This window comes from Mus musculus, chromosome 1 (genome assembly GCF_000001635.26).
Source record: "Mus musculus strain C57BL/6J chromosome 1, GRCm38.p6 C57BL/6J".
Classification (NCBI taxonomy): Eukaryota; Metazoa; Chordata; class Mammalia; order Rodentia; family Muridae; genus Mus; species Mus musculus.
Window position 1 is genome coordinate 168,703,911 of NC_000067.6, and position 15,322 is coordinate 168,719,232.

The 15,322-nt window shown below is 39.6% G+C and overlaps 1 long non-coding RNA gene across 3 annotated transcripts in view; it reads right to left on the reverse strand.

Moving 5' to 3' along the window:
- Positions 1-15,322, reverse strand: part of Gm34320 — a 70,052-nt gene that overhangs the window by 42,416 nt on the left and 12,314 nt on the right. For 2 of the 3 annotated variants that reach the window (XR_373693.3, XR_373692.3), the window contains exon 1: positions 5,998-6,140. This is a non-coding gene — a long non-coding RNA (predicted gene, 34320). Of the gene's footprint in view, positions 1-5,997; positions 6,141-13,975; positions 14,115-15,322 lie in introns of those variants that run through there. The other variant, XR_373691.2, reaches the window with a different exon arrangement.

Consider the following 15,322-nt stretch of genomic DNA (forward strand, 5'->3'; position numbering starts at 1 on the left):
GAATACACACATATATACTTGTCATTTCATTTGAGTATAACTTAGCATTCTTAAACTGTTTATGACTATGTCAAAATTATTGCCTACATGCTGAAGTAGTCATCTGATAACCTTGCTTCACTATAGTGTTTTGAAAGAGCTTGGAAATGCTCAGTTTGACAGAATAGCAGAAATCCAAATAATTATTTCTTCTGTCATTTAAAAATATGCCTTCCCATTTCATTTATGTAGAACTTAATTGACAAGGCACAGAACAGTGAGTGCTTCCTTGCTCAGTGACTATTTTCCTGTGGACACAGAACAACTGTTGAGGTTGTAACAGTTGCTGTCTTTGCACTGCACATTCTATTAACTCCCAAGGCAACAGCGTTTCTCCAATTTTTTTCTCACCTCCTAGAACATTACAGTAAGAAAGGAAAAGTGAGTGGATGTGGAAACAGTTCAATGGATGCTCAGGGAACAGAAGTGCACCTACTTCCCAGGATGAAAGAGAGGAAAGTGCAGAAAACCCCAGCAAAAGTTAAAACACTGAGGAGGGAGCAGCTGTTCAGAGGGAAGAGATAAAAGGTAAAGGCAGAGAGGCTGGGGGGAGCCGAGGATGGGAGCAGAGCGGCCATGAAGCCTTTGAGTGATGGGCTCAAAGACAGTCAGACATTAAAGGAAGCTTTGAAAGCCCCTCAAACTCAGAAGAAAAAAAGACTAGTTAAGCAGGGCTTACCTTATCTCCAGGAAGGGCTTGTTTTATTTATGTATATATAAACAGAAATAAAAAGTTGGAGCCCTTCACTTGCTTTGCTCTTGTTAGGGGTAGTAATATTTCAGAAGGACGGTGTCTTGCTCTGATGCAACGAGACCATGTCTTAGGGCTCCAGATTGGTCTAAAGAAATTCTTGAAACAACAAGCCAGAAAGTTTGGGAGTTAGGGTGCTTTGAAAGAATAGCACCTACTCTGTTGTTCTCAGCTGGGCAGAACTTAGCTAAATGAAGGAGTGATCTGTGTAACTGAGGTGCAGGCATAGAAGAGATCAAACACACAACTTCTCTCCTTTCCCCCAAGCAACGTCTTAATTATCTGCTTCCAAGTATGGTCTACTATTTTGAATACATTCTCCAAATGGGAACCCACACCCCACCATTCCCAATTGTGCATCTTGCTTTTTGTTATACAGAAGGAAGAATTAGGTTCTAAAATATGTGTTTGATTCCAACCCGCAAATAGAACTCTTCCAAAATTGAAACTGTGTTATACGTGTACATTTTTATTAATTCAGTTTAAAAGCTGTAAGCTGATCACTTTCCTTAAAAGAGTCTGTTTTTATGCAAATGTTCAACTGGTCTTGGTGTTTTTCATCTCAATAGTTCTTACAGAATATTAACCCATAAATTAATATAATTACTGCCATGTCATGTTATCACTATTTTACCCTCCCCACCTATCTTAGTTAGGGTTTCATTGCTGTGAAAAGACATGGAAATAAGATTTAATTTGGAGCTGTGACGAAAGGATGGACCATCTAGAGACTGCCATATCCGGGTATCCATCCCATAATCAGCTTCCAAACGTGGACACCATTGCATACACTAGCAAGATTTTGCTGAAAGGACCCAGACAGAGCTGTCTCTTGTTAGACTATGCTGGGGCCTAGCAAAGACAGAAGTGGATGCTCACAGTCAGCTGTTGGATGGACTACAGGGCCCCCAATGGAGGAGCTAGAGAAAGTAACCAAGGAGTTAAAGGGATCTGCAATCCTATAGGTGGAACAACAATATGAACTAATCAGTACCCCCTGGAGCTCGTGTGTCTAGCTGCATATATATCAGAAAATGGCCTAGTCGGCCATCAGTGGAAAGAGAGGCCCATTAGTCTTGCAAACTTTATATGCCTCAGTACAGGGGAACGACAGGGCCAAGAAGTGGGAGTGGGTGGGTGGGGAAGTGGGTGGGGGAGCATGTGGGGGACTTTTGGGATAGCATTGGAAATGTAAATAAAATAAATACCCAATTAAAAAAAAGAAAAAAAAAGATTTAATTTGGGGTGGTTTACAGTTTCAGAGGTTTAGTCCATTATCATCCCAGTGGGAAGCATGATAGTGTTCAGGCAGATAAGATGCTGGAGGAGCCAAGAATTCTACATCTTGATCCAAAGGCAGCCAGGAGGAGACTGACTTCTGCAGGAAGCCAGGAAGAGACTATCATCCACACATTGGGATAACACATCCTGCACATCCTCCAACAAGGCCACACCTACTTCAATAAGGCCACACCTCCTAATAGTGCCACTCCTTATGGCCAAGCACATTCAAACACATGAACCTATGGGAACCTAACCTATTCAAGCCACCACTCTGCTATTACGACTTCCACTGTGATGACAACCAATATCATTAACAGGCATTTACTGAGCATTTACTCCGTGGCAAGAACTGTGTTCAATTTGTTTCATGACTTATCTGATTTAAACCTCATAGTAACCTTCTGAGACAAATGCCAGAAAAGATCTCTCAGACCTTAGATTTCGCCTTTGGTCTGACCTTTCATTATATCATGCTTTCTTGTTATCGAATGTCTTTTTGGTTTCTCTGCTGAAATAGCCAGTTCTTGGTTCTCCTTACTCATCACTACCATTGCATCCCATTTGCCCATCAAGCTGCTTCTTCCAAGTCCTGGAGCCTTGGATGTGGGAGGTTTTGCTTAGAAGATGGGTTCTGCCTCTATGTTTGAAGCTAAGGAGTGTGAGCCAGTTGTACAATGCTATCCATCCTCTCTAAGGTCTTGCTATTCCTCTTCGGGTTACAGTGTGCTGAGATTCACGACCTGTTTACTGGTGCTCTGAGGCTATGTTGCCCACTCCATCTGGGCCTAGGTTAAATATGTCTATAAACACTCTCTACTAGATCAGTAGCTCCTATGACCTATCTATCAAGTTCTATGCTAAAATACAGTTCTGCTCCTGCTGTAGCTGCTGCTTCTCCTTAACTTTTTACTTCAGATATAATTCACTAAATCGTTCTGATTTGTTATCCTACTGTTTGCAGAAATGATGCCCATGGAATTGAGGGAGCGGAATAGAGTGGTATGCCTAAGATTTGCCAGTAGCTAGTGGACTTTAGCAGGGACATTGTACTTTGACAACCTAGCTTTATATGGGTGGCTTTCTGTGCCAATGTCTTCTCTACATCCCCATTTAAGGGTACCACAGATTCTTTGTAGTCATTCATTTCTATGTAGATTATTACGTCCCTATCTACTAGTCAATGGTACATATGAAGTTGATGAAACACTTTGTTTCATCACATGACCATAGGACACAATCACCCATTTGAATTTTCTTTCCAGGTATCCTATTCCACAATTTAACTGTGCTCCTCAGATCATGTGATATTTTCTGGGGAGCAATTGCATCACATTTTGCTTTTAACACGTGAATCCCCCAGCTCCTCAAGGGTATGAGAAAGACTAGCTCCTTGTGTATCAGCAGGCCTCAAACTTTCTATGTGCCCATGACAGGACTCCATTGTTAGGTTCCTATCAGTTAAATTGGTTTCCAATCAACCTAAGGAAGACAGAAGTGAGAGTGTCACTCTAGCCCGACCACAAAGTCTCCTGTGACATCTTGAGGTTCTCTCTTCCTTTGTCAGGTGTACAGCTTCTAAAGAAAGGCCTTGAGGCTTCATGGGATGGCTGATCCTGTTCCTGTGAGTACTGCAGGCCTCTAAGTGAGCTCCCCCACCTCCTTTGGTCTGCATTGCAGAGCAATGGCAGAAAAAAAGCAAATAGTTACTGTGTTAAATTATGTAGATAGAATTTATTTGTCACAGTGGCTGGCATTTCAAACAAACATTATTATACTGTGTGTGTTCATGTTTGTAAGGATATTTATACACACACATACACACACATATATGTATATCTATCTATATATATCAGCAAGCTCTTCTCTCTGTCTTTCTCTCTCCCCCCTCTCTATATGTATATGTATATATATATATACATACACATATATATATATACACATATATATTTCCATAATCTCAAAATATTTTGTCTATAATTTCTAACTTGAGTAATTAATGCCATTGGGTTACTATTACATATGATATTCTACTTTCTATGTATATATTTTGTGCATCCAGATGAAAGTGTTTTGAGGATCAAGAGGTTGTTTTATCTATTCATAGGGTTTCCTGGCATTATATTGGTTCTGCATGCTCAATAGTTTCCATAATTCTTATTACCTTATAGAATTCTAATCTATTATGATTTACATGTCACTGAAAACTGAGTAGCAAGCAATATTCTATAATAAAGAAACAACTCATTAGAAAACCCATGACTCATGGTTCTAAGGCACAGTTTCTATTATTTTAGGAATGAGGTAATACCGGAGCTGCAACTCCCATTTTGTTAAATATTAACATCTTTATAGACCTGTGGGCTTTACAGCTCATTAGACATTAACTGTGCCAGGGAAGGCGGTCAACTTTAGTTCAAATAAGCTAATGCTTAGAGACGATGGTAGACTTTTAAATGGACTCTCATTTTACAGGGATCTGTTCAGTCCTCGGAGCATCGCTTTGTGTTCTGTGATCTCTAATCTCCGTGCATTTTTTACAGGGTCATTGGTGGGGCTTGGAAGAATATTATATTCTTGGAGTTACCACTGTGGAGAGCTGCAGCAGCGAGAGGAGTTTGAAAGCAGCCTAGGAAATCATGCGGAGTTGTTAGGAGGCAAACTTCCTAGCTCCATTTTTTTTTTCCACCTTGTCCTTCTGGCTCTGCCTTGCAAACTATTTAGGTTTGTAGCTCAGGGATTTGGGGGGAGGGCAGAGACGGCAGACAAGCCGAGGCTGAGAACTGCAAGGAGAAAAGTGGTGACAGGGTGAGGCCTTGCAGGCTTGCCAGCAGGTCAGCGAGAGGTATATTATTTCAGAAGCTTTAAACATTATTCTAAGGCCCCTCTCACTTAAAAAGCAGAAAGCAATGTCTGGCCCGAAGTGCTATTTCAATTTAAACGTGTGAAGTGGGGGGGGGGGAGGGCATTATGTGTACATCCTATTAATTTGGAAGGTGCGGTGTGAAAACCTGAAAAAGTCCTCTTTTCCTGTCCTGTCCTCCGGAGGCTCCGAGTTCCTTCGTCTATTTTTAGCTTTTGTCCTTTCAGCTCCGCCAAGAGCTATCCTGAGACCAGGCCTATGGAAATGTGCTGGGCTCTGAACTGAGCTGTGAAGAATGAAGGTGAAGCTTTGAGCTGCTAGATTCATGGCTGGGGTTTTTACACGCACATAAAATATGAATCTCCGTTGTATACAAAGCTGAACCCATCGTGCCAAAAGGATCCCAGTCAAGCAGGCCTGTAAAATGAAATCCTCTTGGACTAATTTAAGGAGACTCGAGTGATATAAATTGTGGCCTGCTCAAATGCAGGGGCGGGGCGGGGGGAGGGCGGCGGCGGCGGGGGAGGGGGGAGTCCAGTTTGAATAAGCGTTTCTCTCTCTGGCTCTGTTGGCAGCTTTGGGGTAGAAGTGAGGGCAAGGAAACCCAGATAGGGAGGTTAGCTCCTGCATCGGTTTCCAAAGAAAACTCCACGGCTCACTCGTTATGCCGGTCTTGTGGGCTTAATGAAAGCCTCTTCAGTGAGAATTTAATATGGAGATAAAGTTTTCAATAAATAAGTGGCTCAGAGTTGGCTGAGCCCTGATACCTTTCATTCTGATGTAGCCGCATGTCTGGAATTACTATGCATAGAAGGAAAAGGGCTCATAAAACCGGACCTGATAAAAGAATTAATTCTGCACAGAACGCTGAGCCAGAACCTTGCACATCAGCCATGGAAATTTCTCTTTCATTCGATTCTTCACTAACCATCTCATAGGCCTTTTGTTATCTTAGTACAAACACTCAAGGTCCCGCTGACCTTAAGGAAGCACTTACAGGGCTATGAGAGCTATTAAAGGTGGTTTTGTGTTAAAATAAATAAATAAATATAAGTTTCAATACCTTTCGGGAAGTTTTCAGGCAGAGCCAGGTGAGTGACAGTGTACAACCTTGAAGATATGTCTCTTTCTTAACAGCTCTGAGACTTCTCTGTGAGAACAAACTGGCTAGGATTCGATGGTGGGCACCTGTATTCCTGCCTGAGGAAGCACTGCTGGTTTTGGAAGAACATGAGAAATAATTGCCCCTATTGGCACATTCCTGCATTCCTAGGAAATGACACTCCCACCAGTAGTTGAATTACTCAGAGCATGGTTTTCATTTCTTTTCTGTCTTTTTTTCCTTTTTTCTTTTTCTTTTTCTTTTTCTTTTTCTTTTTCTTTTTCTTTTTCTTTTTCTTTTTCTTTTTCTTTTTCTCTTTTTCTTTTTCTTTTTCTTTTTCTTTTTCTTTTTCTTTTTCTTTTTCTTGACGTAGAGGTTCTCCGTGTAATCTTGGCTGTCCTGGAACTGACTCAAGGGAGCAGACCAAGCTCCCCTTTAACTCATAGAGATCCACCTCCCTCTGCCTTCTGACTGCTGTGATTAAAAGCATGCACTAGCAACAGCCAGCTAGCATCTGTTTTTCAATTAACAAGATTTTAAATAAACACTTTTGGAGTATAAGTCAATGTTTGAGGTGTTGGTAACTTCAAGTCTTCAAGCCCTTTCACCCTGAAGTCATCAACAGGTAGTCAATATAGGGTTGCCATGAGCATTTTGTCAAGAGTTGAGCTATCCATGTTTTGTGGTAGAGCTGGGAATCTCAAAAGTCCAAATGCACATGACTTATATTACACAATGTCCCAAAAAAATCTATGCGCACCCCGTTGGTTTTCTCCTGTAGCTTATTTCTCAAAATATGCACTTTGTTCTTCTTATCTCACAGGGTTAAGGAGAAGGAAGGATGGGTGAGCAATCACTATCTAAGTAGTTGATTAGTTTTAAGTAAAAGTATAATAGAAAGTAGACGATTCAAGGTTCTTTGCATGAATCATTGAGAAATGTATTTCTCACATAGGGACTCAAATACATATTGAACACAATATGAAAATACTTGTCTGTTATTTTTGTGTATATCTAAAACCACAATTAACCAGGAAAATATATGAATTTTCAATATATCATCTCTTCAAGTTATCTTAGTAATCAAATAAGAATTTCCAGGAAACACCCTTATTTCCATCTCTCTCTCTCTCTCTCTCTCTCTCTCTCTCTCTCTCTCTCTCTCTCTCTCCATATATATGTATATATATATATATATATATATATATGTATATATATATATATATGTGTGTGTGTGTGTGTGTGTGTGTGTGTGTGTGTGTGTGTGTGTGTGTGTGTGTGTACATTAGAAAAAGATCATCTGAAAACGTAATTTTTGATGGCGTCTCAAATGTTCAGAGTGTTCTTCTAGGATCAGTTTTATTGTTTATTATCTCTATAAGAACATATCTTATTTCTTGATATTCTCATTCAAAAGTTAACTTTAGTAATTACTATAAATCCATTCTAAAAGGAATGCCTACAAACAGGAAGCACCATGCTCTAGGCAATGGTTGGGTGTGCCAGGCCTGGCAGAATTGCTATCAGGACAAGACTGGTCTTGTTGTGGGGACAGAATGGTACCTGTCTGCCTGTGGATAACCAGGTGCTCCTTCAAGTCTCAAAGTCCAGAGATTTTTTCCAATATTGAGAGTAGACTCTGGGAACACATGTGTTTAAGACTTTTTAGCTGCTGAAGAGATCAATAAGGTGATAAGATTGCTTACTAATGCATGTAATGTTTCAAAGCTGAGATTTTTGTAATTATTTTATAACCAAGTGTCTGGTCTGACTCCCCTAGAAAGTTACTCTATCTACAGTTTGGTAAATTGAATTCTTTTTGTTTGTGACCTTGCAGAAGGATGCCTGAGTTGGTTTACCCACACACATGTATCACTCTTTGGTTTGCATTTTACTGACAACAGTGAAAACATTGTTGCTGTTTTTGTTGTTGTTGTTGAAGTATCTATTCAAGTATACTACCCACTATTTTGTTGGGCTGGCTGTTCTATATCAATTCAATTTTAAGTATTTTATCATTCAGTCTTAACATCTTCTGATAAAACAGAGCACCATAGAGAATCATTGCCTTTAAAAAATTATTTGGATTTTATATATTTCATATAAGTATTTTATGTTATAGTTGGCATTGACGTATTTTATAGCTACACATTTTTTGTTTAGTATGATTCTTGCAAGATTTTGATGTCAATAAATAATCAAATAAGTTAGAAACGATTTCTTCCTTTTGTAAATTATATATTCTCATTTTGTGTAGACAGGTATTAAGCCTGTTTATAGGTATGCACTGTGTGTATGCCTGGTTCTCCCAATGGCCAGACGATGGTATAGGAGCTCTTGGAACTGGGGTCAAGTACAACAGCAAGACACCAGTGAATGCTGGCAATGGAACCCAGGCTTTCTGTAACAGCAACAGTGAACCTTACTGTGGAGACTTCCAGTCCCAGGAACTTTCTTCTTTTATTAGGAAATTTAATTTTAATGTGTAACATATTGGTTTTTGATTTTAGGACTTAGAAAGTTTCTTCAGTGATGATGTTATAGGAATCTGGAGTTCTCTCTATGAGTGTGAAGTCACATTCCTCAAATACTTCTTTCCACTTTCTTTGAAAATTTAAATATATTGGCACATTATTTTGCACAATGATTCCTCACTATTAAACCTTCTATGAGACTTGCAAGGCCTGTACTGGCATTGACCTTTTATATTCTGATGCTCATAATTTAGACCACTTCTTGTTTTTGTATTGCCAAGTTTTTGCCCATAACAAATAAGTTTCTTAAACAAATAACTTTCATCTTTGTGTTTTTCACACATTTACTTTTTAATTTTATATTCTCTCTCTCTCTCTCACTCCAGATTTTCTCTTTTTTTGTGTTTTGTCTGGAGATGGATATTTTTCATATCCACACATATTGGAGAGCTTATATTTCCTTTTAACTACAGCTCTAACTTTAGGCCATAAAACTTGACTTGTTAGATTTTAATTTCCATTGCATTAAAAAAATTCTTCAATTTCCTTTTAGGATTTGTGTTTTGACCCCTGGGTTAAGGACAAATGTACTATCTAATTTATAAAAATTTGGGGACTTTCCAGTGACACCTATGTCAATATGTACTTCTACTTTGATGACACTACTATCAGCGAAGGCATTTTGTGTGATTACATCTTTGGGATTTTTTGAGACTCGCTTTATGGTCCAGCATGTTGTTAATACTAGTAACTGTTCGGGTTGCACTTGAAAAGGACGTGCCTCGTGCAGGACTAGACTGTGTGACTCTATTAATGTCAAGTCGGTCATGTTTGTTAGTTAAGTAAGTCAAGTTTGTTAGTAGTGTTTTCAAACCCTACAGTTCTCTACTAATGCTTTGTCTTGTTTATAAACCAGCCACTAAGAGAATTATGCTACAACTCCTGGGAGCAAATATATAGCTATCCAATTTCTCTTTGTTTTTTCTTATTTCAATGATTTGTGTATTTCATATCATATAATATTTTTGTTTTGATTACTTTAGGTAAGTTTTAAAATTTATTTTAATTTTTTATTAAAAGACTTATGAAATCTACATTGATCACATGTTTTCCCTTCTTCAAATTCTACTAGACCTTCCCCACCTCCTTTCCTACCCAACATTGTGTCTGTCCTCCTCTATCTATCTACTATCTATCTATATCTATCTATCTATCTATCTATCTATCTATCTATCTATCTATCTATCTCTCTCTCTCTCTCTCTCTCTCTCTCTCTCTCTCTATCTATCTATCTATCTATCTATCTATCTATCTATCTATCTATGTATGTTTCAAAACCCCTCCAGCAATAGTATATCTACTTGCTGGTTTTGTGTGTTAACTTGACAAAAGCTGGAGTTAGTACAGAGAAAAGAGCCTCCCTTGAGGAAATGCCTCCATGAGATCCAGCTGTAAGGCATGTTCACAGGGCTTGGAGGGCCCATTGTGGGTGGTACTACCCCTGGACTGGTAGGCCTGGATACTATAAGAAAACAAACTGAGCAAGCCAGGGGAAGGAAGCCAGTAAGTAACATCCCTCCATGACCTCTGAATCAGTTCTTGCTTTCTGGCCTGCCTGAATTCCAGTCCTGACTTCCTTTGGTGATGAACAGCAATGTGGATGTGTAAGCTGAATAAATCATTTCCTCTCCAACTTGCTTCTTGGTCATGATGTTTGTACAAGAATAGAAACCCTAAGACAATATAAAACATAACCAAATCCTGCAAAAGATAAGAAACAAAACTCTTCACACACACACACACACACACACACACACACAAAATCAAAACAAACAGGCAAAAGTCTAATGAGAAAAAGAATGCCAAAACAAAGCGAAAGTCCACAAAATTACTGGCGTTAGATTTATATTGGCCAACTACTCTTGGGCATAAGCCTACACTGGAATATCGTTGACATACATAGTGAGACTCCACTGGAGAAAGCTGATTTTCACTTATCAATATCAGATAGCTTCTTTGTTGGGGTGGGGCCCTGTGTCTATTTCCCCTTCTCAGTGCTGGGATCCCCCATAGAGCTTGCATCTGTGAGGGTCTTGTGCATGCTGCCACAGTTACTGTAAGTCCATATGTGCACTTGTCCTGTTGTACATAAAGGTACTGCTTCTTTAGAGTCATCTATTTCCTTGACTATGACGAGCTTTTTCCTTCTTCTTCTGCACAGATTGTCGAGCCCTGAGGGGGACGGGATAGAAAGGAGTGAGCACTCCAAAGTCTCATTATCCTCTTGTCTAGCTGTGGGTCTCTGTTTTAATTCCTATTTACTGCATGAAGAAGTTTCTCTGATGTGAGTTGAGCAAGGCTCTGATCTATGGTGTAATGGTTTGAATATGTTTGGCCCAGGGAGTGGCACTATTCGAAGGTGTGGCCTTTGTTGGAGTAAATCTGTCACTGTGGATGTGGGCTATAAGACCCTCATCCTAGCTGCCTGGAAGTCAGTATTCTGCTAGCAGCCTTCAGATAAAGATGTAGAACTCTCAGCCCCTCCTGCACCGTGCCTGCCTGGACTCTGCTATGCTCCCTCCTTGATGATAATAACATCTAGAGTACCTCCCAGTAATGAAAACTAGCCAGTAGAGGGTAAATCTTATACTTAGGAAACAATTTGACTTCACCATAATCGATGCCATAAGTAAGTAATGCCTTCAAAATTAAGGCCTTACCATCAGATTATAGAAAACAACAGGGTTAGTTTGAATGAGAACAACCCCTATAGACTCATATGTTTGAATGCTTGGTCTCTAAGGAGTGGAACTGTTTGAAAAGATAACAGTGATTAGAATGGCCGATCTCTATCTATCTATCTATCTATCTATCTATCTATCTATCTATCTATCTATCTATCTATCTATCTACCTATCTATGGCACCATGTTTCTAGCCATGAAGATAACTTCTGAAACTGTAACCAAGTTCCCAATCAAATGCTTTCTTTCATAAGAGTTGCCTTGGCCATGGTGTCTTTAGACATCAAGAACAGTGACGACATCAGCAAACAAGCCTTGGATCTTAAACTTTTGGTAGAATTCACTAGTGAAGACATATAGTCAATGATTTCATTTTGGTGGAAGATTATTGTATTTCCCCAACATAATTTTATTATTAACTATTAGGGAATTTCATACAACGAACCCAGAACACACTCGCTTCCCATTCTTCCCAGGTCCACCCTTCCACCCTTGCACACTTCCCCCAAAAATGCAACAAACAAACAGAAACCTCTTGTCCAGTTTGTGCTGCCCATATACTTGTTGAAGCATGGTCAGATTTCCAGTGGCCATTCCCTTAAAGAAAACCAAGTCTTTCCTCCCCGCATCCCTACCAGAAGCCATTTACAGTGAAGAACTACACTTTAGCATCTTTATCACAGTTTTTAAGGACTGTGTCCAAAAGCTTCATATCTGGACTGTTTCTTTCTCAAGGGCAGGGAGAGTAGCCACAGAAGCCTTCAGTGTCTCTCATTTTCAGGTATGAATCTGCAGTCATTGATACCACTGCAAAAGAAGCCTCCTTGCCCCTCTCAGCTGCTGGCAGCATGGATTGTGAACCTCAACACAGTTTCTGGGGGCAGCTTGGATCATAGACATCAATGTGGTTTCCAGTGGCAACCAGATCACAGAAGTCTTTCAAGGAGACTTAATCCAGAAAATAAACGATTTTTGATTTTAGATATTGTCTTAGGAAGGGTTTCATTGCTCTGAAGGAACAACATGGCCAAATAATTCTTTATATTTTAATTTTTTATTCATTTTTTTCGTTTTGTTTTGATTTTTAATGTATGCTCTGTCTGCATATACACCTACATGCAAGAAAAGGGCATCATAGCCCTTTATAGATGGTTGTGAGCCACCACGTGGTTGCTGCGAATTGAACTCAGGACCTCTGGAAAAGCAGCTATTCCTTTTAAGTGCTGAACCTTCTCTCCAGCCCAACCAAGGTAACTCTTTTTTTTAATTAGATACTTTCTTCATTTACATTTCAAATGCTATCCCAAAAGTCCCCTAAACACCCCCCCCCCGCCCTGCTCCCCTACCCACCCACTCCCACTTCTTGGCTCTGGCATTCCCCTGTACTGGCCCATATAAAGTTTGCAAGACCAAGGGGCCTCTCTTCCCAGTAAAGTTTGCAAGACCAAGGGGCCTCTCTTCCCAGTAATGGCTAACTAGGCCATCTTCTGCTACATATGCAGCTAGAGACACAAGCTCTGGGGTACTGGTTAGTTCATATTGTTGTTCCAACTATAGGGTTGCTGACCCCTTCAGCTCCTTGGGTGCTTTCTCTAGCTCCTCCATTGGGGGCCCTGTGTTCCAAGGTAACTCTTATGAAGGAAAACATTTAATGGGCCTGGCTTACAGTTTCAGAGGTTCAGTTCACTATCATCATGGTTGGAAGCATGGCAGCATGCAGGCAGACTTGGTATTGGAGGAGCTGGAGTTCTATATCTTGCTATGTAGGTAGAAGAAGGAGTCTATCTTCTGTAGGCAGCCAAGAAGCTCTGATCGCACACTGAGAGGAGGTTGAGCATAGTAGTCCTCAAAGTCTGTCTACACAGTGACACACTCCAACAAAGCCACATCTACCCCTATAAGGCCACACTTCCTAATGGTAACACTTCCTGTGGCCACACATTGAATCTATGGAGACCAAACCTATTCAAACCACCATAGAGATTCTGCTGTTGTTATTCAGAGTCAGAGTGATTATGTAATTGGGCCATGTGTCTCTGGGGAGGAACTGTATGAGCTCCAGGCTGCTGGATACCACCTTGTTCTGAATGCTGGTAGCCTGGGTGCAACCATCATGGCAGCATTGTGGACCCTGCTCTCATTCCCACAGCAGGGAGAGCAGTCTAAGCAGAAGCAGCATGGGTGGCTTCATGCTGTTGGCATGGTTAGTGGGTGGCAACAGGATGAGGTAGCTGGTGGGTGGCCACCTGGTGACTGGAGGACTGGCTCTACTTGACAAATCTTTGGCTCTTCTCAGCAAAGATACACTCTGTAGTCTGTTGTGGCCACATTTCCATACCTGTTGCTGCCTCCTCGTTTCTAGTTTGACTTCTCTCAACTCCGAACGATCCATTTTGCCATCTTTTCTCTATGTTACCTCTCACGTCTGCTGGATGATTATTGATCAGTCCTTAGATATCTCTATTTCAAAAAGTCTGTTGTGATTTTCTAATTCTTCACTCAATGTTGATAACTTATGTATTTCTAAGAATGTGCCCATTTAATCAGAATGAATTTATTTGTCTCTATGAGTTCCCAGTGTTTGTTTATAACACTTTTGATAAGCAAGTTTGTTAGTAATGTCATTATTATAATTTGATTTGTTCTCCTTAATCTAAAATTTGTAGCTGAGGTAATTCAAAGAGAAGATTGACTACATTCTGATTTATCCAGTCTTACTCACCTGTAGGTAGAAGCCAAAGTAAGGAGAGTCACTGTTGTGTGCAACATCACGAAGCTCGTAATCTACTGAGAGAGTTTTCTGGCTGATTCTGACCCTCCTTACCAAACAATCGTCACATCTGTCCTTGTACTGTTCTGACCTGAAATAGAAAAAAATCACCTGAATGTTCATCACCGTTTGTGTCCCTGTCTCTTGTTTACATCCATAAAGGTACCTTAAAGTTTCATCTTGGGAGAGATTGTCTAAGGAAAAGAGATTTACTGCTGTGATATAATTAATTGAATGCTATAACTTGCACATAGATTTAACTAAAAATTTCAACATTAAAACCTCTACAAATGACAAGCAATCAGCATATATAATTTACATGAATTTTGATGGAGGCAAGCCCATGCACAACTTCATAGAGTCTCTAAAAAGAGTTGAAACTAAGTAAAATTTGGTAGGAGAGAAACTACAGCCACTCACAGAAACGCTGTAAATAACCAATATTCATGTAGAAACCGGTTAACTCCTTAAATCAGAACTAATGTAAATTACAAGTTAGAACGCAAAATCAGTTTTATTATAAAATTAGTTTAGATTTAAAGATATAATAATTGCTCTTGGCAATAGTATAAAAGTTGACAATTTTATAGTCTAAGCTTCAAGTAAGGTGAAGTTATACAATAAAAGACAGCACAGTTTAACTACAAAGGGAGACATACCCACTCTCCACACAACACTGCAATTCTTGCTTATGCAGAAGTTTAAAATTTGGTAAAATAGTCACATTCTATTCATGACCTATGTAGAATCTCCTTACAATAACTTTATCTTTTATGTCTTTGTTTCAGGAATGATATATACTAGCAATATATTTTTGAAAAGCAACTTTCTCATTTTCATGCTTAAACAATTGAGGCTTATATCTTTTAAATCAGAGAAAGTTATTAAAAGCCTGAAAAACACAGAAGCATCCACAAAAGTATAATAACTATTATCCCTAAATGATGATGAAATATTTTTATTAAATTTTCCAAATTTTCTAAAACAGATACATGATTTCATAAGGAGACAAAACCCTTCATGGTCCCAATCATATATCTATCAACATAGTCCTGATGCTTTATAAGTGCTAAGGATTTCCATACTTTTGGCTTTATACTTTCTGATAACTTTTATTTTGTATATTGCAAAATTATAGGGAGGCTCTATTCAAGATGGTGGTGGCTGGCAGCACCCACAGGGCTGAGGGGCCTCTCAAGACCCAAGGAGGGTTTGCAGAGTGACATTTCAGTGAAGGATAAGACTGCATATCACGCACTATCTCCAGGACAACTTCAACAACCTTGTCAAAGTCACGTC